We start from the raw sequence: 25,590 nt of genomic DNA on the forward strand, positions 1-25,590 counted from the left end.
TACGAACCTATTTGGTCACTCCCACATGTAGTGCAAAACGTTTCGAGGTCTAGACCACCCTGTGTGCCTTCCCCACTGTGGATAGGACCGTCGTATTTTAGTGTGGTTCTTTGAGCCTTCGTTCCCTGCCATCTATGTTTTTCTCTCTCTGCTGCCTCTCTGGGGCTCAATTTCCATCCACTCTCACCTCTCACCCTCAATATTTTGGTTTCCTGCATACGCCTCCCCATCCTATGATCGCCTATCATCTTATGCAACCTTGCAACCTCCCTCATCCGCCCATCCCTCCTTTTTAAGGTTTACACAAGCTGGAAGCCTCCCCATCCAACCTTTGAATTTGGATATCATCTCTAACTCTACTTTTGTTCCAAAGTGGTCTATTATTCCCTCACGCTGTTTTAACATTTTGGTCATCAACCCTTGAAATAGCTCTCTATCATAGTAGGTGGACTCGCAAGGCCCTCGAGATCCCTTCCGGACCATCCGATGACACCCCGACCAGGCAAGAAAAAGAAGAACAGGTGTGTTAAGGAATCATGCAAGGATCTCTCTCTACATTTTGGGGAAGGAGTCACCATGGGTGAAGTGGTGGACACAACGAATCGGGTATTGGTGGGTCATGTTACGAGCATAACATATTAAACAGAGAGTCTTCACGTCTGGCCTTTGGAGATATGGGGAAACTACTTAAGGAACTCCCAACTATCAATACATTGGCGCGAGGTTGGTTTTCTCTCAATTTCCATAGGGAAGAATACACTAAATGGATTATTTCTCACTTTTTGCATATCAAAATGGCCCTTGCGATTCTTAAGAGATGGATCCCTCTCTTTGATCCAGAACGAGAGCAATTGGGTGCTGGACCAATTTGGGTCCGCCTACTTAGGCTTCCACTGCAATTCTGGTTAGATGAGATATTTACTCGCATTGGTAATGCCCTGGGCACCTGTTTGGATCATGGTAAATCTTATTCCTCATTAGGCAATAAATAATTGGCTCGCATCCTGGTTAACCTTGATACCAGGGAGGGACTAGAGGAGAAGATCACACTTCATTGGAAGCATTTCACCCGTATAAAAATCTTAGGTTACGAAGGGTGCCCTCTAGATGCAAAAGGTGTCGTAAAGTCAGGTATCTCTATAAAGGCTCCCCTTACTATCTTCGGTATCATCATCTCCTCCTAAAGGCCTCGAGGCTCCACATCCTAAGGCATCTCCGGTGGGTGAACAGATTCCTTGTCCTACCAGTTCGATGGCTATAGATGGGGGTACTACACAACCGGCCTGCTTTGTCTCTCCGTGGGCTCCATCTCTGCCTATGACTAGATCTCAGACTGTTGTAGCGATTGCTCTCTCCTAGGGTGTTTCTAGGAAACTAGTGTCTTTTTGATCAGATAGTCCCACCAAGACAGGTAGTTATCTTAGAAACAAACAATCAAAGAAAATTGCGATTTCCTTTATGTATGATAGATAAGAGAGAAGCAAAGCGGACCAACCTGGACCTTCCGCTTGACTCCTTGCTTGTTTCCTCTCTCCCTTAATAGAGCTTGGAACTCCTCTCCTACTTGTCTTGCTTTAGAGAATACTTGTAGAGTCAAAGTAACAAAACACCATCAAAGTATCTCGATCTATAATATCATAAACAATGGAGAATCAGAAATACATTGACCATACAATTGCATTCACAAATAACAAGATTCACAAATACATGATTATATGGAGGAAAACTAAAAGAACTTTATTAATAGTAGTAGAAGATAGGATTACAACCCAGTTGTCTGATCCAGCATCATCCTCCCAGCATCAAAGCCCTCTTCACCTCATGAAAAGCAAGATCACCCAATAATACAATGTTCTCTCTCAAAGAGAAACCAACAACACTTCCTTACAATTACAAAATTCCTTCCTCTAGATCTCTCAGATGAGGGATCTATTTATAGATGTCTGGCAAGGGTCTGAGTCAGCTCTGGGTTTCTAATTAGTGTCATTCCACTGATAATTCTTGGTTCCACTTGGAGATTTCTTTGATCTCTTACTCATCCCTGGGCGAATTCAGTGAGGAAAGTGTTATATGAGAAGTTTCTAGAAGATTCCCTGGGTATCCACTTAGCAAATTGTCTCTGCCATTTGTCTATTCTTGCTCATCACACCCCACAAAAGGCTCTTCCAGTATGCATCGCACCTGGCTAGTGTAGCAGCCAGTATGCATCCCATTTCACCTTGACTAAGGAGCAGTTAGTATGGTCTAGTTTTGTCCAGTTCTGAGTGGTTTTTCAGGTGGAACTTCTGGGAAATGATGTAATCCGTTGACCATTATCATTTAGCGTATGAAACAACACTTTTAGGGGTTAAAGAGCCCTTGGTTTGTTGACCTATGTGATTGGGGTTGAAGTGCCAAAATATGTCTATAACAGTTTCCCCCTAAAGCATGAGGTCGTAAATATTTTGATGTCGGGTGAAATGATTTATCATGAGGATCTGAGGTATTCGAGCTGGAAGGTGACCTATATAAGATACAATATAATACATCATCATCATATTATGTTCATGATCTAGCTGAGGCGGGCATTCCCATGCTCAGCTTTATAAATTAATTCTCATGTACATAGGATAGATAATTGTCTGCTGTTGCAGACTGGTGATTCTTTATATGTAGAGTCATCATCCCTTAGCTTGGATGATCATCTGTGTAGCTTCTGTGTACATTTGATGTCTTTATTTTCCTGAAGATATCACAACTCGGATGGATGAAACTAGATTTGGGGTCTTCAAACTCGTTCAATCTTCGCCCGCTGTACAAGTCGATCCATGTGAAAAGATGTTCTGCGGTCGAACATGGAAAGACATCGCCTGATTACCAACCAATGATGTAAGTTGTTAACAAGTGCGAGAGGAATCACCGATAATGATAATGACCCTGAAGGTATTATAGTGAAATTCATGTGGTGTGAATATATGAGTCGATGTCGAACACCACGCAAAATCTTTCGGTCGAAGGCCATTGATGTAAACCTATCGCCGGAAGTGAGAAACTTGCCATTGAGGCATGCAAGCTTCAAAGTACTCAAAGGGTTGTTTTGAAGTCAACTTATTGGATAATGAGATGATGTCGACAAGAAGTGACCCATCGTAGGAGGGCCTTGATGTATCCCACATCTACGACACGAAATGAAGCAAATGATTTTCTAGAGGTGAAAACAATCTGATGATACAAGGTTCAGGAATGGCGGTCATGAAAAATGGAGGGTGAAGGTATCGTAGTGGATGAGGCGTTAGCTGGATGGTGAATTCTCCGAATGACTTCTCTTGAACATGTCGGCGACACTGATATGAATTGGTAGCGTTAACCCCAAATATGGATGGTACGGAGGACCAATGGTGATATGACCGTGAACGGACTAATCCAACCCGACTCAATCATGGTGATGGAGTGAAAGTGTCATGTTCAAGAGCGACCTGCTACCAATAAAATTCTTTAAATTTTCTTCACTTTTTCCCCAGTCATTGCTGACCAATACCTCTTTATTTTTGTCAAGCTTGAGGAGAATAACATATGCTTGTTCTATAATTTTCTTTTTGGGCAAACCTATCGCTATGTTTTAGCGAGTCTAGCGACAGTGAAAATCATTCTTGTGTAGGTGGACAAGTTTTTCACTATTGTTTTAATGAGTTTAACGACAAGGATAACTTGATCCTTTTCATGTTTAGATAGTTTGAAAAGGGATGAAAAGGAAACTCCAGTGGTCCTTTTTTGTAGCATAATCCCTTAACTCCAAAAAATATAAAATAATACGAAAGGGATGACTTTTCGATCACTTTAGTGAGCAGAAAAGACAAGTGCTCGATCTTTTGTTCGATAATCCCTCAGGTCCCAAAAGATTAAAATGTACAAGAGATATGGCACTTCCCCTTACTTTAACGAGCTGGGAAGGCTAATGGATCGACAATCTTTAATTATTTAACAAGTCTAAAAAGAGTTTAAAAGAGACTCATTTTTGAGGAACGAGTGGTGTTTTCGGGTAGCAGCTGGTTCCAGGTAAGCTTGGAACTTCTCAAAACATGGCAGTGTGAAGAGGTGGCTAACAAAACTACTCATCGCAGTTGTTCCTCAAAAGGGTAAACAATCAAGTGGAATTGTATGATCGGCCAAAAGAATGCACAACCAGGGCTCAAAAGGCTGATAGCATGGCAATCACAGAGGTTGTTTATTGAAGGTGGATTTGTTTTTTAATGAGGTTGAATCGTGAGAAACTATGCTCATTGGCAGGTTTATTTTTTAACGAGCTTGAACCTTGCGGAAACGTTGCTTGTGCCAGTCGTTTAAAGATGTCTCTCATTGGTAGGTTTATTTTTTAGTGAGCTTGACCTCTACTATAAGATGTGCTCATTGCCTTTTTATGTAGGCTAGAAACGACCAAACTACACAGCTAACTACACTAAAGCTAAGGAACTACTGAGATTAGGTAGGATGGTTTTGTCTTTCATCTAGACACAACTCTTCCTTTTCTTCTCTGCGCGCTACAGACAAAGGTGAACGATGGTTAGACCAATCACCTAACCTAAGAAGTTGAACTAAAAAGCTAAAAAGCTAAAAAATCTAAAAAGCTATAAAAATGAAATTGGTCATCTTTTGCTCACGTAAAAAGGTTTGCATGCCCCTAGGTATTGAGAAATTGAGAGTTTCCAGGTCACCATATGGAAGTCCCTACGGTTACGTAGGATTGTTTTTATCAGTGGCTTAGACAAAAACACTTCGTTGGCTTTGTCCATCGAAATAGACAAAGGTAAATGGTGTGAGCTTCAAATCACATAACCTACGAGGAAATAACTATTTCAGATCGATCCCATAACCTACAAGGAAATGGTGTTTCATACCAATCATATAACCTGCAAGGAAACCTATCTTTTCAGCTGGGTTCGCCTGTCGCAGCAGACGAGGGTGCATGCCCTGTAAACTTCGTTACATTCACCAGACTACTCGTGGTAATTAGGTGGATGAAGTGAAGGTTGATGAGACATTCTTGACTCAAAGAGACCATTTAGGGATGATGTTTGACTTGTAGTTGTGTTTGAATAAGGAAATGAAAGCTGGTAGATAAGCTGTACCATTTGGCCTTCATGAAGGAAACACATCACTCGAAAGAGTGTGGAAACAATAGCTTCCATGATATAAACATAGTCACACCCAAGGAGTAGATTGTAATCTAATGGCCCTTGGACTACCATCACGCTCAAGTGAACGGTTTTCCTTTATAAAGTTATCGACAACTTCAGAAGGATCCCTAACGGTCGACTGGCTCCTTTGTTAAAGATTGACAAATTTTTTGTCTCAGGCAGAAGCGATGGCGAACCAAGCACTTTCCAAGCAGTTGAGGAAAGGATACTCACTGAATCCCCTTCATCTATGATAGTGCCAGACACGATCATTTTGTAAACTTCTACTATGATTTGGAATGGTACATTAGACGGAAGGCGGGGTCTTGCTAGTTGATTCCAATCACAGGAAACGACTAGATTGCTTGGAGGAGGTACTGGGTAAATGGCTGGATGAACCTCATGAACTATGGGGCTTTCCTCCTATTGTAAAGGAACGGGTGGATTTCCCCAAGTTCATCAGACACTAAATCGACAAAAAGAATTTGAACAGTGTCGTTCTCATTCTCTTTGGAAATTATATCATCTGAAGGTGGACCTTCTGAAGGAAAGACTGGGTCGATTGCCATCTCGACATGTTGAATTTGGTATAGTATGGACTCAGAAGGTTCACTATCAACGATAGGCATTTCAACCAATGATTGAGTTATGTCAGTCAGATTTTCAACTAGCGATGGACTTGGAAGGAGTTTCTTGGATCCAGGTGGAAGTCGCTGCAGTGAAGCAGGACGGTTATTCAAGACTCTTTTGGCTTCATCCAAAAAAGGAAAACGGTGAAGGGCATGATTACTTTGACATAACCTACATGGAAATCTAACCTTTCCTTTCTGTTCATTGAATTTATTTTCACTAGTTGATGGTTGTTGTCAACCTGATTGTCGGAGGTCGATGAAACCGGATGGTGTGAACTGGGAGACCATTCTCTCGAGATCCATGGAATGCAAGGACAATCTTGATGAAAATGGTTTTCTTTGCAAATTATGCATGGACATCTGGGCTTGGAATGCTCTGTGTGTGGAGTTTCACTGGATGATGCATGGTTGCCCCCTTGCTTGACTAACTTCTTCTTCTTCTTCTCTTTCCCTTTCTTCTTCTTCTTAGCTACTTGGTTTTTAGTATCACTAGTTTCACCAAGCAAAGAGGAAGAAGGGGAAGGAGAAAAAAGTGAAGTAGAAGGTGAAGGGACAACTTCAGTGTCATTTGGTTGCTGATTTGATTTCTGAGGAATCACAGTATTTTGAACGACAGAGGTTGAGAATATCCATATTGGTAGGCCGATTGTGATTCCTGGAAGGGACAATATAGCCATATACAGAGCACCGATATCTCCCCAAGAAGAGAAGGGACTCCATTATCTCAAGTTAAGATCAACGTGTTAGGATATTCTGACACATAGGAAATAGTTAAGTATATCTTGGTCTAGTATAGAGTTAGGTAAAGTGTGTTTCTTTACTATGTATATTTTGTAACTTACAATCAGACGGTCACGATATGTAGTGATCCGACGGTTCATTCTCTCATTGGTATTACCGACACTTGATCCGTGGCTTAACACACGATTGGTCCATGATCTCTATTTAAAGAGCATGGAGGGTCATTTGTAGGTTAATTGTCCATGAGAGAAGCTTATGTAAATTTTCATTCTTTTATTAATAAATTGCTTGAAGTGGCAGCGTTGGCTCAGGCTGTGGACTATTTCCCTCTTTGAGGGTTTTAACCACGTCAAAAGAACTAGTGTATTGATCTGTGACCTGTTTGTGAGTGGTGTCCTTTGGTGTTCTTTCTGAGGAACTTACCCTATAAATTCCTACATGGTATCAGAGCTATTTGAGGGCCGCGTCCGTTGGTGATCCAAATCTGAAGCCGGTAGAACTGCATCCGACTATCGTTTCCTAGATCTACTATTTCTAAATACTTTCGGGCCGAGAGGACTGCTCTATTGTGTTGGGAGCATCTATTCCAGTGAGGAACCCCTTTCGTTTCTCGCGAAACGGTTTCCGATAGCCCTAGCTACGTCATTTTTAAGATCTGAAGGTATACAATGTTTATTTGCAGTTTACAGTTATTTTCTCTCTGTTTATTTCAGTTTCGATTTATTTAGCCTTTTTTATTACCGAATCTATACCTTTCATTTCTATGTATGCTCTTTGCCCCGCGACTTTGTGCGATCTGGGCAAATCAGAAATAGAAAGGAAGGATTTTTCTCATGCGGATGTTCTTTTCCGCTCTGCCTTAGTGTGATCTCGGAAAATCAGAAACAGTGAGGAAAATATTTAGTTTCGGCTAAATCTAACTTCGAGCCACAAGGTTTGTTTTTTTTTTGTATGTCCCTGTTAGGTTTTTTGTTTTTTGTTTTGTAGGGAAAAAGAGCTTTCTCAAAGCAAGCACGCAACCCAAAGCTTCAACCTCAACGCCCCCCCCCCCCCCCCCCCCCCCCCCCCTCTCTCTCTCTCAAACTTTTTGTATAGCTCACTTGGTCCAAAGCTAATTTATGAGAGTAGAGATCTTGAGTTCAAGTCTCCTTTTTGTGGAGGCGGATTTTTCATTTCCGCACATTCCCGCACTTCATCGGCATCTTCATCAAATTTTCTTCAAAAAGCCATAACTTCTTCATCCAGAAGCCGTTTTCAGAACCGTTTTTTTTGAAACAGCCTAGTTTTTTGAGATCTTTCCATTGGAACACTTAGTTTTAGCATCTATAGCTTTAGTTTTTATTAAAATTGAAAGTCCATGCCAAGTTATTCTTGACAGCACCAACTACTTTCATGGTGGTCCTACATTGTGGATTTACTTAGAAGTAAAGGTCTCTACAGAATAGCCTCAGGTTAAGAAACCAAACCGAAAGATGAAGATAAGGTAGCTAAATGGGAAAATAGGCAAGATCAAGCACGTGGGTTGATAGGGATGTCTATTTCTCTAGATCTTAGATTCCATATTGCAGAACTTGATACTCCTGATGAAGCATTGAAACAGATTACTAAAGTTTTTGGAATAAAAAATGAACTTAGAGCCCATCAACTTGAAAATGAGTTGCTTACATTGGACCCCAATAATTTTTCTTGCATTGAATATTTTTTGTCCAAGTTCAAGACCTTTAGACTTCTCTTGGAAGGTGCTAAGGTTAAGAAAGAAGATAGTAACCTTATCTATTCCATTCTTACTAAGTTGGGACCAGCCTACTCTGTGTTTGGTTCCACCTTCCATTCTACAAGAGAAGCCTTCATTTCTCAAGGACAAGACTACAAGTCCCCTTCCTTTGATTCTTTTTGTGATTCTTTAATAAGAGAACAAGAAAAACTCTTACACCTTGGTCTTCTTCATCTTGGAAACTCTTCTAAGAAAGTGTTACCCGCCCAGCAGCAACCAAATTCAAAGAATCCTAAGAAGTTGTATCCTAAAAGGAATGGTCCTAAACCAAACAAGGGTCCTAAGCAATTTCAACCTCAAAATGAAAAACCATTTCAACAAAATGATAAGACAAATAAAAACAAAGGGAAGAACACTGATAGACATTGCAAATTTTGTAATCGAGATGGCCACCTAGAATCCAAATGCTTTAAGAAGATGGAAGCCTTGGAAGCAGCAATGAAGAAGCATAACATCCATTTGGAGCACTCTTCAACTTCAACTTCATCTTCAGTAATGGCACTTTCTGCATGTGGTTGTCAAGCATCTCGGTCTGGCTATGCACTAAATGTATCTTCTTCTTCTCATTCTCATGAGTGGCTCATTGATTCTGGAGCTTCTTATCACATGGCCAAAAACAAAGCCATGTTTTCTTCTCTAAATGATTGTAACACCAAAAATATATATGTTGGTGATGATAGATCTCTTAGTGTTGTAGGGACTGGAACTGTTCATATAGACAATGGTCAGTTTAATGATGTATTATGTGTTCCAACCTTATCTTGCAACCTTCTATCTGTATATCAGATAACTCATTCAGGTGAAGGTAAAATCGTTGAATTTTCACCTCACGATGTTGTAATTAATGACCTAAGAGATCCTAGATAGATTTTAGCTACTGGCATTGCTGATGATTCTACAAGGTTGTATAAGTTTCACAACTTTGGGTCATCAAATCTTCCCTCGGTATTTGTTGCTCATAATGAAGAAGTGAGCAAACTTTGGCATGAGCGATTTGGTCACTTAAACTATCGCTCTCTTCAGAATCTATGTAAAGAAAATATGGTGACAGGTCTTCCAATGCTATCTTGCAGAGATGGTGTTTGTTCCGGATGTGTACTCGGAAAAAATCATCGGGACAGTTTTGAAAAGTGTGCCTCTTGGCATGCCTCAGCCCCTTTACAACTTGTGCATAGTGATTTATGTGGTCCACTTCTAGTTGTTTCATTCTCTGGCTACAAGTATTTCTTAACTTTCATTGATGATTTCTCCAGACGCACTTGGGTATACTTCTTAAAACTCAAGAGTGAAGTATTTAACGTGTTCTTGGCCTTTAAGGCCTTTGTTGAAAAACAATCTTGACATCAAATTATTAAGCTAAGATCTAATAATGGCAGAGAATATGTTAACAACAAATTCATCAACTTTTGCACTGAAAATGGAATTCAAATGCAACATATTGTTCCATATACTCCACAAAAAAATGGTGTAGCTGAAACGAAGAATCGCACCTTAAAGGAAATGGCTAATTGTATGCTTCAATCTAAAGGGCTTATTCTTAATTATTGGGCAGAAGCAATTAACTGTGCAAATTACATAATAAATCGCACTCCTACTAAGGTTTTAAAGAATATCACTCCAGAAGAAGCATGGAGCTCAATTAAAACAGATGTAAGTCACTTTCGTGTTTTTGGAAGTGAAGCATGGGCCCATATTCCAGATGAGAAACATAAAGCTTTAGAACCTAAGAGTGAAAAATGTATTTTTGTTAGATATTTTGAAGATGTCAAAGGATATAGACTTATTCCACTTAAGTCCAAAAATGTTATCATTAGAAGAGATGTAAAGTTTGCTGAAAATATATCTGCCTACGAGCATAGTTCGGCGGATGTGCCACCTCTCCCTATCTCTTCTACTTTTGAAAATATTTCTTCTTCAGATGATGAAAGCGAGGATGAAAATCCTCCCCCACCTTCTTAGGATCCTCCTTCAGCTCCTCAGCTTCCAAAATGGGTCCGTGCTACTCGGGATGCAGTAGGTGATCTTGCCGGTGATCCTACAGATCAACGATGTACACGTCATCAGTTTGATAGAGCCTTTCTTTACTGGCTCAAGCTTCAATGAATTATGATCCTGACACCTTTGCAGAAGCTTCAGGCCATCCAGATTGGGAAGCAGCTATGAATGAATAATATCATTCATTATTGGCAAATGATACATGGGATCTTGTTCCTCTACCAAAGGGACGAAAACTTGTTAGATGCAAATGGGTTTACAGAACCAAGTATGGACCAGATGGGAAAGTTGATAAACATAAAGCTCGTCTTGTTGCTAAGGGTTTTTCACAAGTTGAAGGCATTGACTACACTGAAATCTTCTCCCCCGATGCCAAAATGAACTCTATCTGCCTTATTCTTTCCCTTGCTGCCTCTTTCAAATGGGAAGCCCATCAGATGGATGTTAAATCTGCCTTCTTGCATGGGGACTTGCATGAAGAAATCTATATGGAACAACCTATTTGCTTTATACAAACAGACTCCAGCCTTGTATGTCGGCTTAAGAAATCCCTTTATGGTCTCAAGCAAGCTCCTCGAGCTTGGTATGCCAAAATGGATAACTTTCTTTTAGAAAATGGCTTTTCTAGGTGTCATTTTGACAATACTGTCTACACCAAGAAAGTGGGAAAGTCTCTTATCATTCTTGTTCTTTATGTTGATGATCTTATCCTAACTAGTAGTGATCCCAACCTTATAAACCATGTGAATTCTAGCCTTAAAAGGAAGTTTGAAATGACAGACTTAGGACACTTACATTATTCTCTTGGTCTTCAAGTCTTGCAATCCAAGGAAGGTATTTCCCTTTCCCATTCCAAGTATGCCTGTGATATTCTATGCCATTTTCACATGGAAGACTGTAAGCCAGCCCCTTCTCCCTTTCAGTCTGGAGTCAAACTTTCAGTCACTTGTACTTCTCCTGAAGTTGATGCTACCTTATACCGTCAACTTGTAGGAAAACTTTTGTATCTAACCCATACTCATCTTGACCTTTCCTTTGTTGTTGGTCTTGTTGCTCGGTTTATGCAAAACCCACATGAAATTCATTTTAAAGCAGCTAAAAGAATACTTCGTTATGTTTGAGGTACAGTTCAGTTTGGGATTCATTACAGTGTCGAAGCAGCTCCTCTATTGGTTGGCTTCACCGACTCCGATTGGGCTGGTGACCTTGATGATCGGAAGTCTACTGCAAGTTATGTGTTCACTCTTGGTTCAGGACCTATTACATGGGATTTCAAGAAACAAGGTTCCATTTCTCTTTCTTCAGCAGAAGCAGAGTATCGTGGTGCCGTAGAAGCTAGTAAGGAAGCCTTGTGGCTTTGTCAAATCCTGTAAGAGTTTGGCTTTCAGCAGCAACATTCGACTACACTTTGGTGTGATAATCAAAGTGCCATTCAACTATGCAAAGATCCATTCCAACATCAGTGCAACAAACACATTGAACTGCACATGCACTTCATCAGAAATCTCATCCACGACCATGTTCTTGAAGTGCAATATTGTTCAACAAATGATCAAGTTGCAGACATCTTTACAAAGGCTCTCACAGAGGTGAAGTTCACTAAACTTCGATTTATGGTTGGAGTTCAGGAAGTTGTCACTAAGGGGGGATAGGCTCTATTGCCTCCTTCCTTCTGCTATTGTGTCATATTTATAAATCCTTCAATCCTATCCCAAGTTGTTCTTAAGGGGGGATGTTAGGATATTCCGACACATAGGAAATAGTTAACTATAACTTGGTCCAGTATAGAGTTAGGTAAAGTGTGTTTCTTTACTATGTACATTTTGTAACTTACAATCCGACGGTCACGATATGTAGTGATCCGATGGTTCATTCTCTCCTCGGTATTACCGACACTTGATCCGTGGCTTAACACCTGATTGGTCCATGATCTCTATTTAAAGAGCATGGAGGGTCATTTGTAGGTTAACTGTCCATGAGAGAAGCTTATGTAAATTTTCATTCTCTTATTAATAAATTTCCTGAAGTGGCCACGTTGGCTCAGGCCATGGACTGTTTCCCTCTTTGAGGGTTTTAACCACGTCAAAAGAACTGGTGTATTGATCTGTGATCTGTTTGTGAGCGGTGTCCTTTGGTGTTCTGTCTGAGGAACTTACCCTGTAAATTCCTACACAACAAAGGAACAGGGATGTTATTCCGAATTAAATAAATTTTATGACACTTTGACACAACTTGCTTTTTCAATTTTTAAGAGTCGAGAAAAAGCTGAAGATGACTCTAATCGCCTTCAATTTTTAACGAGCCTGAAGTGATAAGTGATCATATGGACCTTTTCTTTTAAGGAGTTGAAAAGGAACGAAAGTGACTACTCTGGATATGTAGACAGAGGGATTACCAAACCAATCGCAAAACTGCAGTATACACCTTGGTGGTAAATTAAAGAGAAATTACCAAGGAATTTACGTATGGAAATCAATCTTCCTGAATGCTGTGTTCAGTGCATTGCGATCGATAGGGTGGTAGACACAGCTTCCTAAGCATAAAGGATATTAGCCTATTGTGGTGTCCCAATATATACTTGATGGTACGGTGAGCACAAGTCTGTACTAGCAATTGTCATATCAAAGAGGAGGAATCACCCAACCTTCGATGAAAACGATAGTTACCAGGTTTTACGACACCGGAACACATCTCTAGCCTAGACTTCTAGATGTGTTGCGTTAGGTTCCAAAGTGTTTTTATGTTCATTGAGATTTATTTTAGAGTTGATCTTGTTTAGAATTTTGTCTTTCAAGTTTCACCACATGATGTAGATGTAAAATTCCTAAATATGCAATCTAAAATGATAAACAATCGTTTATTTTCTTTTAGCAATGAAAATCCTAGCTACTAAGGAAAGAAGATTATGATTCTTTCAACAGAGAGCAAAGAGCACACAATAAATGAACTTTTCCTAAATCATCTTTCACACACAATCTAAATGCAAATGAAAATGCATGTATTTGTTTTTCGTTCCCTTAATGTGAGAATGCTAAAAAGGAAAACTAATTATAGATCTAAAATATTTTCTTTAAAGCGACATTTCGACAATTTCTTTTCAAAACGAAAGGAAGACTAAAATGACACTTTTCGATTTCAAATAAAAAACTGCTTTCGACACTTCAAATATTAACAATTCAAATCCAATACAATGACAAAAGTACAATTGACTATCTAGAGGAGGGCGATTTTACGACACTCTTCTTTTGACTCAAAATGACAGTTATGACACTTTTTTGCATCAAAAAACGACAGTTCGATTAAGCTACTTTCGACAGAGAAGGATTGTAAATGATGGAAAAATACATAAAAACATTTAAAAATCCTAATCAATGGAGGATGAATAATTTAAAGGAAGAAGGCTTCAGCAATGAGATACTGATCATATGCAGCAATACAATCAAACAAAGCTGAAAACAAGATGAAAAAAAACAAATTTCAAGGAGAGAAATAGGACTACTCAGTCATCGCACCTGTCCTTAAGAGAAACAGGGATGCATCTCACCTGCTACACACGAGAGGTGCGATGCATACAGGCTTCCAGTTACAGATAGTGCGATGGGCCCGGGAGTGAAACTGAGTTGGGTTTTTGGTCAAATTTGTAGTTGAGTTCGGGGATTTAGGCTGAGATATTATGAACAACAAAGAACAAAGTGTAGGTGTATGATATTAGGAGGTTATTGAGCTACCATAAGGGAATTTAGAATGCTTGTAAGTTAGATGTTTAGTTCGTAAACCAACCCGGAGATTGATTGAAGCAGCGTTCATCTACTTTGCAATTGCATAGCAAGAGCAGTTCGAAGGCTATCTGGCTAACTTCAGGCTCCATCTGTAGTTTATAAAGAAAACAACAATAACAAACAAACAAGCTAATCGTTCCCCAGTGGAGTTGCCATTTTGTTTCTGAGAAAAATAGTGTCTTTTCGATCTGCTAGTCCCACTAAGATGTGTAGCTATCTTAGAAACAAACAATCAAAGAAAATTGTGATTTCCTTTATGTATGAGAGATAAGAGAGAAGAAAAGGGGACCAACCTGGATCTTCCACTCGACTCCTTGCTTGTTTCCTCTCTCCCTTGATAGAGCTTGCAACTTGTCTCCTACTTGTCCCACTTTAGAGAATACCTGTAGAGTCAAAGAAACAAAACACCATCAAAGCATCTCGATCTATAATATCATAAACAATGCAGAATCAGAAATACATTGACCATACAATTGCATTCACAGATAACAATATTCACAAATACACGATTATATGGAGGAAAACTCAAAGAACTTGATTAATAGTAGTAGAAGAGAGGATTACAACCCAGTTTTCTAATCCAGCATCATCCTCCCAGCATCAAAGCCCTCTTCACCTCATGAAGAGCAAGATCACCCAACAATACAATGTTCTCTCTCAAAGAGAAACCAACAACACTTCCTTACCAATTACAAAATTCCAGCCTCTAGATCTCTCAGATGAGAGATCCATTTATAGATGTCTTGCAAAGGTGTGAGTCAACTCTGGGTTTCTGATTAGTGTCATTCCACTGATAATTCTTCGTTCCACTTGGAGATTTATTTCATCTCTTACTCATCCCTAGGCGAATTCAGAGATGCAAGTGTCATATGATAAGTTTCTAGATGATTCCCTGGGTATCCATTTAGTGAACTGTCTCTGCCATTTGTCTATTCTCACTCATCGCACCCCACAGAAGGCTCTTCCAATATGCATCACACCTTGACCATGGAGCAGTCAGTATGGTCTAGTTTTGGCCAATTCTGAGTGGTTTTTCAGGTGGAACTTTTGGGAAATGATGTAATCAGTTGACCATGATCCTTTAGGGTATGAAATAACACTTTTAGGGGTTAAAGAGCCCTTGGTTTATTGACCTATGTGATTGGGGTTGAAGTGCCCAAATATGTCTATAACATTGGGTACGCTTTCTCCTCTTTGCTCCTCTGTTTCATTATCATGCATTACTCATAAATTACATGTTTCATTTGCATCCATTGCATGCATGTCTAATTCCCCTCTCACTTTCCTGCTGGACCTTCCTTACTATATTTTCTCTACTACCCCTCCCTCGGTTATTGGTGTAGCCACCATATCATCCCCATAGCCCTCCACATCATCTCATCTTTCTCATCCATATAATCTCCATTCCTGGTTATCCCTTCCACCTGATCCTTCAGGAATTTATCTCATTCCCCCTCCTAAAGTAGCCAATATCACTCGGGGGCTTCCATCAATGATATGGAGAGCTATTCTCCATGTTGGGGCAGATGTGGCCCTTGGAAAAAAAATCCACTATTGATAGGGTTCCTAGAGGAAATAACACCCTTCCCCGAATTCATCCATGAAGTGGTTTTCCTTCAACTATAGAGGGTTGGCTAGCCCCACTAAAAAATTATCCCTCAAGAGACTTCTGGATTCAGAGCCGAATGACATCATCTTTTGACAAGAAACCCTAGGGAAGGTAGAGAAGGTTTCTCTGATTTTGCACTCGATGAAGTGTGGCTCGTGTTTTCATGCCCTTGATGTCAATTGTTGATGTGGGGGTATAGCTTTTGGTATAAATACTCACTCTATCAATCTCATCACAACCTGGGGGGGCACTCAATTTATAGGCATGGACATATACTCTTCGAGGATGGACAAGAATTTCTGAATCATCAAATTCTATGCACCCTATCTTAATAGGGTCAATTTTTGGAGTCGTTTAATGCATATTTCCCTGACTAATTCCAATAATCTTATCATGGGAGGAGATCTCAACTTCACGATTGGTCATGTAGAATCCTGGGGCCATAATGGTCAACAGGATCCCTTATATGATTATATGGAACAACTTCTAGAGCTACACCAAATGATTGATGTTCCCATGAACAAAAATCAACTGACCTGGCATAATAGAAGGATTGGCAATGTTGCCCTAGGTTAGCGATTGGATTATTTTCTCATCAAGGAGGACTTGCTTGGCACCCTGACAAATTACCGTCAATGTGTTAGATCTGGGGGTATCTCTGACCATTCCCCCATCTATCTGGAATTAGCAGGCCCCTTTCAAAAACCCATAGCACCATACAAATTCAACTCAACATGGCTGATCGATCCTGATTACCATAAATTGGTCACTGATTAATGGAGAGCTCACCCTCCCTCTCAGGGGTGGACCTTGGCAAAATTTTTTGTCAAAATATCATTGAACTTAAAAGCCTCTCCATAAAATTGAAAAAATCCAAACGTGCTTGGGATGTTTAGACACTCTGCTCAATTGAGGATAAGCTTGCTGATATTTAGGATGAGGAGGGAGGGGGTTTCATCTTAGTAGAAGATAAATCTACTCTCACTAATCTTGTGGCCTGTTAGAGTTGGTCTTGGCAGTCCTCCGTCAAAGATCAAAACTCTTTTTGCATTTCATTTTTAGGTGTCTCACTCCATTCACTCAGCTGCATTCCGCTAGGGGCATGCCATAATCTGACAGAAGGGCCTTATAATTCATTCCCCTAATGTCTTGTACCTGCTGGCTTAGGTCTTTTCATCAATGTGTATTAAAGTCCATGATAGTCCATGTTTTATCTTCTAATGGACAAGAGTCATTTCAGTCATTAAGTCTAAGGATTAGTCATTTGGTCTTCAAACAATGACCAATAAAGCCAGCAAGGCCATAGGGAGGCTCTTATAAAGTTGTGATTCAAAGATTTTGATCGTCATATCGATAGATTATTACTGTTCTTCAAAACTTTGTTTTGAAGAAAAGTCAACAGTTTGTCATTTGTAATAATTTTCAAAAGTTTCTCAGTGGATTTCTCCAAGCACAGCCCTGGTCTCCTTAGCCAAATTCCATGTCGGCTACCCCTGCAAAAAATTGCCAAAAATTTCATCATTTTAGTCAAAGAAATCAAAAGGAAGTGTGAAAAGTAGAGTTGTATTAATTGTGAAAAAGTGCCAAAGTGAAAACATTACAAAATGGGTTTTGGAGAAAGAAAAAATCAAATCCAACTCTTGCAAGATATTTCTCCAAGTATATAAATCATTTGTACCAAGTTACATTCATGAAATATTATAGCAAAGTCGAATTTGGAGGTTGAAGAACAAACCACAGTTTGAAAGGCCATGACTGTGTTAAAGGTTGGAGCGCGGCGCACAGGTGGAGTGGCGTGGCGCACTGGAAGCGCGTGGCACACTGGGGATTTCTGCCCAGTGTTAATTTGAACGGCTGCGACGCACATAGAGGGTGCGGTGCACTGGGTTCTTGGCACGACACACACAGTTCAGAGCCCGAAATTGTGTCAAATATTTTCAAATTGCTCATCCCTTGCGTGGAGTTATGAGGTAGGGCCTTCTATTTTGACATTGCTTCAGATTTTATGATAAGAGATGGTGGTGTAAGGGTGAATAAAGGTTGAAACAAAAATTCATACCCAACACAAACAAATTTGCTGCCAGGGTTTCAGAGCTCACAGTTTTGCCACCAAGGACTCTCCTCCTTCCCCATTCTCCCTTGTTGCCTCATTTCCTACCCCCCCACCAAGTTGATCAATCCTACATTACATTCAACATCCCAAAACCCTAGCCCTTATTAAAATCTCCTTAACCCTATATAAGTAATCCCAAACCCTAAACCTTATTCCAATATATAAAATCCCCCTCCTCTCCCTAATTAAAATTATCCCAATAATTCTCATTCCTCAATATTCTTTCCCCTTCCTAACAATCCCTAACAGTCCCTGTTGCATTTTTTTTTTCCCTTGGTTGTAGAAATTGAAATAAAACACCCAAAAGAGCAGTTCAAGCACAATTCATACACAACAGTCGTCTTGTCTTGAAGGTAATTTGTATAGCAGTCATGGCATCTGAGCATTCATCGGACTATGAGGTGGAAACCCAAGTGACTCTCCCTTGGAAGAATAGGAACCCCGGAGGCCTCATAAAAGTGGCAGACATGTTAGAGAAGAACCGACCACCCTTACAGAATTGCAGGCCTGCCCTCTTGCTATGTCCTGTTTTCAGCATCAGTCATGCTATGAGTTTTGTCAAAAGGTGGCTAGTGTCCAATTTCATCATGAGTTGGCCCGTCTTTTTGTGTTGCACTTGCACGAAGATCAAGCTATCTTGGCTGGTGTCACCTTCACACTTACACCAGAATCTGTCTCATTAGCAACCTGTATACCGAACATTGGTGAACCATGGCACAAGAAACAGTAGATTGACCGGCAGCATTATGAGCCATACATCAAAACCAGTTTCTTAAGGCAACTCAAGAGAGTGTTTCCGTTCCGATATCTGAAGGATGAATATGCTCCACTAATGAGATTGATCATGAAATATTTCAGCTGTGAGGGACGGTTCTCTCGTCTTTATCCTTACCACATCAGGGTGCTCATGCATTTCACCAGGGTACGGATGATAAACATTCTGTATTTCATTTGCCGGAACATAGAGAGGATGACCACCTTTATACAGTGCAAAACACCTCAGCAACAACTTAATAGCGTCTATCATTTTGCTCTTATTAAGATTTTAGTGGTTCATCAGCTTGGATTGCAGTGCATCACTTGGCATGATTTCATTTCGCGTGAGTTCTTCAGAGCTTCACGGGGAGTATTAGAGGTTAAGCATGAGGGTGAACCTTCTCATCGATATGAGCGCCATGAGACTGCTAGTGTGCCGGTTTTCATCACATATCAGAAAGGCACCAGAATTTTGTTTGCAGCGGCAAAGCGAGTGTTATCTCCACTCGAGGTGGAAGGGGCCTCGCTTCCTCCATCAGCATCATAGAAACAGGAAAAAGGCAAGGAGCCAATGCAGGATGAGGGGCCTTCAGGTGATCCATCAGGTGAACGAGAGACTAACTTCATTCTCCTTCATGACGATGATACAGATACGGGTCCATAAAGCGCCAAACTTAGAGAGATCATCCAGGAGCAGCAAACAGAGATTCAAGCCTTGTCCCTTGATTTGGAAAGAGCCAAATGGAGCATGAAATATCTAGAGAAAAGGAACAAATAGCTTGAGGATCAGCAAGCAATCATGGAGCTACAAAACATTCGTGAGCATCGCCAGGCTGCACAAAGGAGAAGAGTTGAGCTCACGTCATTGGAGCAAGAGATTAATGAGGATCAGGAAGCCAATCTCGAGAGAGTTAACATGCACTTAGAGAGGCTTCTAGATAAGGCCAACAAGGACCATGCATTGCTGAGACACATGGCTTTCCACTACATGGCGCGAAACAAAGTGTGCAAGGCCCGAATCAAGAATTTGAAGGCGAAATTGAGGAAGGCAATCAAGAAGCAAAAGAGGCAAAGGGAGCTCGATCGACTTCAAATATTGGCTAAAACCTCTTTAGTCTAGTATAACACTTGATAAGGAAGCTCCAGCCCAAATTTCAAGAAATTTGGGGCATTTTTGGTATTTTTGGAAATTTTTGTGCAAAAAACAGGGTTTTTCTCCCTGTGCACCGCGCCACGTGGCGCGCGCTTACAATAGGAGGCTCCAAATGCAAAAACGTTTATAGTTTTTGATTTTTCATGGAAAATCATGACTTTTGGTGCATGACCAAGAAATTTGGGCAAGTTTTGAGTCTTCAGGAGGTCAAAAACACCCTAAAAATGACCTCTCTACCCCTATTTTGACAGACAGGAAGCAATCTTGGGAGATTGCAGTTTTGGAGGGGAAAATGGGCACCAAAGTCAGAAATTTCACTTGGGTTAGAGAGTAGACGGGTAGGGCTTTCCAAAAAGAACACTTGGGCTCAATTTGGACTTCATAATGTTCCTTATAACCATCTCCAAAGTAGCGCGACGCATACAGTTTTTGGCACCGCGCACAGAGACCCAAAGGCCAAAATCACTCCCGCTCCGCGAAATTTCGATTCGCAATTTTCTCCAAGTGGGACCGCTCATTTACAATACATTTTTCCCGGCATCAAAGGCAAAGGTTAAAAAACATTTTTGGCTTCTATCCAAGTGGCCAAATGAAGGCGAACAACCACCCAAAAAATCTACGCTCATATTTGCTTTTTTCTAATTGGTCCTCATAGAAAATTAAATGTAACTGTTGATGGTTGGCTCTTCATTTTCTTGGTTGATCGACCTTCTCATGGAAAATCTTATTTATTGTATTGAGAGTCATTTTGTAAAGGGTTGGAATTTCTGGGAAACTATGGGAGAGAAACCCAGTCACTCACTGTACATTTTGACAGAGAATTAATGAAAGATTGCAGCTCTGGTTCATGAGATTCCTGTGGCGTGAGTTTAGAAAATGTATCTTCTTTATGTTTCATATGTATTTCGTTATGTTTCATATTTTCATTCATATTCATTTCTAGTGAAAGCTTTCTAAGTAAAAAAGGTAGAATTCAGCGTATTGCTCTGCCTTAGGATAGTTTTCACGTTCTATGTTTTCTTCTGTTGAAAAGGATTCATGTATTTATGCCCTTTTCACACTTTTAAACAATCTCTCCACTTCATATTATTTCAAATCTAATTGCTGGACTTTCCGCCTGTCTTACCTCACGAAATAATTTGCGCCTTTGAGTTAAATTCTCTGCTCATGCTATTCCTTGGCCCCACACATCCCAAAAAACTCAGTCATTCTTCAAAATACCTCCATCATATTTGTTTACCTAGCCTAAAATAAGTATCCATTTTTGTGTCATCTCAAACCCTATTGTTTATTTTCCTGAGTGTGACCCGGAGAGAGCCCTCTCCTGTTCTGGTAGGGCTAGCTACCAGACTGAGCGTGGTTTTTGGTTACCCTGAATTTTGCCTTCCTTTAGCCTAAGGAAAATTTAGGTGCTAACATGGCCTAGAGGTCCAAAATACTTTAGGAACGAGAGGAGACCTGGAGACTTAGAAGTAGAGCCATCTGGCTGAAGGCTGGGGATGAAAATACTAAATTCTTCACCAATTTTGCTAAAGGGAGATGAGCTTGTCATACTATTTGGAAGATGCCTACTGAACATGGTTAGTTTGCACATACCTTTCACTAGCTAGCTGATCTGGGAAGCTCTCACTTCCAACAACTCTTCAAGGCACCACTTAGAATCTCACTTGCTGAAATTACCCACATTGCTAGACTCTTCCCTCAGTTTGTAGACCTTGATGTATCAAAAGACCTTACTAAACTAGTCTCTATGGGGCGATTTGAAAGTACTCTTAAATGGTTAAAAAAGGATAAAAGTCTCAGACCAAATGGATGGTCAGTTGGATTCTATCTTGCCTTTTTTGAGATTATGGGAATGGACCTTGTCAAGGTTATGGAGGAATGTTGACTTATGGGTCACGTGTATGAGGATATCAAATCCACCTTCATTTCCCTTATCCCCAAGGTTGATTCTCCTCAACCTTTCAATGACTTCTGACCCATCTCCCTATACAACTGTTTATACAAGATTATAGCCAAAATCATTTCCAAGCATATGAAGTGTATTCTCTCTGCCAATATGTCATCTGAACAATTTTCCTTCCTACACAATCGACAGATTCATGAAGCCATTGGTACTACTCAGGAAGCACTCCACACCACCAAATTAAAGCATCTAAAATGAGCCATCCTCAAAATTGATCTCTCCAAGGCCTTTGAATTGGTCAACTGGCTTTATCTAAGAATGCTTCTCACTCATCTAGGTTTCCCTATCTCTTTCATTCAATGGATCATGTGCTATATTTCCTCTGTCTCTTTCAGTGTTCTTATCAATGGGTTTGCCTCCAACTTACCCTCTCAGACAAGGGTTCCCACTCTCTCCTTTACTTTTTCTTCTAATTATGGAAGGCCTAAGAAGAATGATTCTGCATGAAAGAAGAGAAGGGTGTCTACAGGGACTTAAGATCACTAATCAGTGTACAATATATCATCTTCTATTTGTAGATGATGTTCTTATCTTCCGAAGTGGTGGCATCCAAGATGTCTCTACTTTCTATGATATCATGTTACTTTTCAGTGTTGCCACTGGGATGAAAATAAACAGGCCAAAGTATACCATTACTTTCTTGGCATTCTCTCCACAGGAAACTGAATTTTCATTCCTGAAGTTTCCTTTTCAAAGCCACCAATTGGAAGATGGACTTGAATATCTAGGGTTCCGTATCAAATCCCATGGGTATAAAATAACAGACTGGATCTGGCTGGTGGCTAAGGTGGACAAAAGACTTCTAAATTGGAATCACCATTTCTTATCCAGAGAAGGGAGGTTGGTGCTTATTAAATCTGTATTAGAAGCCACTCCGGTTTACTAGATGTCCGTAGCATGGACACCTCAAGCTATTCTCTCAAGAATCCAAAAAATCTATTGAAAATTCCTATGGAATGGACACAACGAGGGGAAGTTGTTCGCCTGGGTAAGATGGAGTCATATTGCATTGCTTAAGAAATGGGCATAATGGGACCTCAAATATCTTCTAGCCTTTGCACATGCTATGGCTACCAAATTGGGATGGATCCTACTAATATCTAGAAGCCTATGGACTAATGTGATACTAAATAAATACATTTGGCTGCTTCACATTATGGAATGGATTTGACTCCCTACTTGGCACAGACATGGTATTTTAGTTATCTGGCAGGATGTACTACATACTCTTCCTACCATCAAGAATGGCCTCACTTTGCACATTAAAGTTGGAACATCAGTTCGAATTGGCTCAGATCCATGGATTGGATGTGGAAATATGTATCACCTCCCACCGGACCTTATTGAATTCCTAAATGACAGGCGCATCAACACGATTGCACATATTGCAGATATGGAGAACTCTACTATTTTCATGTAGGGTTGGAAATCAACAACCACACTTGATATACCTGACTAGTGGCTACAAGAATGGGAGGGTTACATCAATGCATTGTCAGAATCACATGTCTGCATATCAAATGATGAAGACGAGCTCATGTGGGCACCTACAACACACAAAGTATACTCCCCTAAGGAAGGATACCCCATCATACACACTGTGCACAAGCCACCTATTCTAGAAGGGTGGTGGAGATCTCTTTGGAAACTTAAGGTGCCCCCATGAACCCATCTCTTTATGTGGAATGTGATTTTGAATAAAACACCCATTGGCATAAACTTGATGAAGCGATCCTACTATGGTCTAACATGGTCTGTCATCTTCCAAAAGGTCAAATCGAATGAGATTCTCTTCATGTTTTTCACAATTGTTTAACACATGTGGGAACAAGTTCTCTCCTCTATGGAAATCACACAATAATGGGATGGGCGTAATATCGCGAACGCATGGAACAATTGGTGGGCGGCTTCCACTAATATGAAAAGTTGTAATATCGCATTTATTATCTGTTGGCATACTTGGTTGAGCTGGAATCGTATCATCTTCAATAATATGCAAATTCAGTGGCCATTAGTTATTGCTCGGATCATCAATAACTTTAATGAGGTCCCCAATGATGACCACCCTCCACCTATTCATACTATAACACCTGAAGCCATTAACCATAATCAACCTTGGGCCTATTTTGATGGAGCTTCTCAAGATCAGGGATGTGGGGGAGTTTTCTGACTTCACCTATCAGTTAGCCATTTTTTCATATCTACATGGGTTTAGGTGCTAGCACAAACAACTTCGCAGAACTCATCTCGCTCAGACACTTATTACATTTTTCCTTGGCACAATATTGTAGACACATTCATGTATTCGGGAATTCCAAAATCATCATAAATTGGTTCAATTGCACATCTACATGGCATGTGCGTTCTCTCATAAACATTTTGTATGATTCCTTGTAATTAAAATCTCATTTTGAACATATTTCTTGTCTCCACATTTACAGGGAGCGCAACCAAATTGCATATTAGCTTTCCAAGGAGGCCTTGAACCAACCTAGAGGTCTATGGCTAATAAAAGAACAAAGGGAGGTAGGTTCTTTTCAGTATTATCACAGACCCTACATCGATCAGCAATAGCAGAGGGATGATAGGCCCTAAATTTACAATATATTTTGCAGTACATATCAGCTATCTATGCACTATATAATTTTTTTATTTTTGTATAAACATTTACAGAACTATGACTGTATATTCCAGTAATTGACATGAACGTTGGGATTCATAAAAGCCTAAAGAGAATTTAAATTAGTGACAAGAAGTATCACAGTATAGATTCCAAGCTATATGAAGTGTATTAGAGCATTCAAAATATAGTGACACCAATGAATGAAGATTATTGGTGCATATAAATAATGTTGAGAATATTCTATGGGCACTAAATTCACCCTCAATATTGAATGACATAGAAATCAAAGAAAATAAGGCATGTAGCAATAGATTATGTTGAATTAATGACTAAGGAATTCTTGATTAAGGCCTAATTAGTGAAGGAAGTGGACACAACATAATATATGTAGTAGGCATGTACAATGGCCAGGAGTGATTTGGATGAAAATTTCTTAGAAGCATAACAATTGTGCGAAACGAGTAGAGTGCAAGGATGAAAAGTGTATCCCTAACAAAAGTGGTACAAGTTTGTTAACATAAAGGAAAGAACTGTAATATGGTATCATTAGTGAATTATGTTGGCTAAAAATGAACAGAGTCAAGTAGAAACCAGATAAGGTGCTCAACCAATGGATTTTCCAAGCATAAAGGAACAAAAAGTTAATGTCAAACGTGAAAGGATTCAAAAAAATCTATGGACAAGCATAGGTAGCACAATAGATGGATAGAAGATGCATTAGGTTTACTATTACATGTCCATCTTTGTTGCACATAAATATGCATTAAAGCATTGAATACATTGAACACATATATGACATGTTACAAACCAAGCATATGGTTTACTATAACCTATAAATTATGTTGTTTATAACATAACAAGTTTATAATGTCGACTTTTTGTGGTTATAAAAAGAAATAAATTGCATCACTAAAAGTTTGATAATAAAACTACCTATGAAAATTATGGTCATGGTTAGTAGAATGATTATTAAGGAATAAAACGAACATTTTCAAGGGGTAGAAAATCAAGTAGCAACAAAATAATTAATACCATCTAGGAAGGTATGATTTTGTATATGTTTATAATGCATGAATATTGAGGAAATTTAGGTTAGAATTTGCTAAATAAAGTTAAAATGTAGAGTGATATCATTATATGAATGGAATGCATTAATTGAAATAATACAACACTTGGTGTGGTTCCTTTAAGGAACAAGTCCTTGACAATTATAGATGGGTTAATGCATTAATGCATTTATATTGAAATATATGGCATGTAGTGTTATGTTGGTTCTGGGTAATGACCAAGCCATGA

The sequence above is a fragment of the Pinus tabuliformis genome, chromosome 2_2 (assembly GCF_031772625.1).
Source record: "Pinus tabuliformis cultivar Carrire ecotype Pingquan chromosome 2_2, CPIR1, whole genome shotgun sequence".
In the NCBI taxonomy this organism is placed as follows: domain Eukaryota; kingdom Viridiplantae; phylum Streptophyta; class Pinopsida; order Pinales; family Pinaceae; genus Pinus; species Pinus tabuliformis.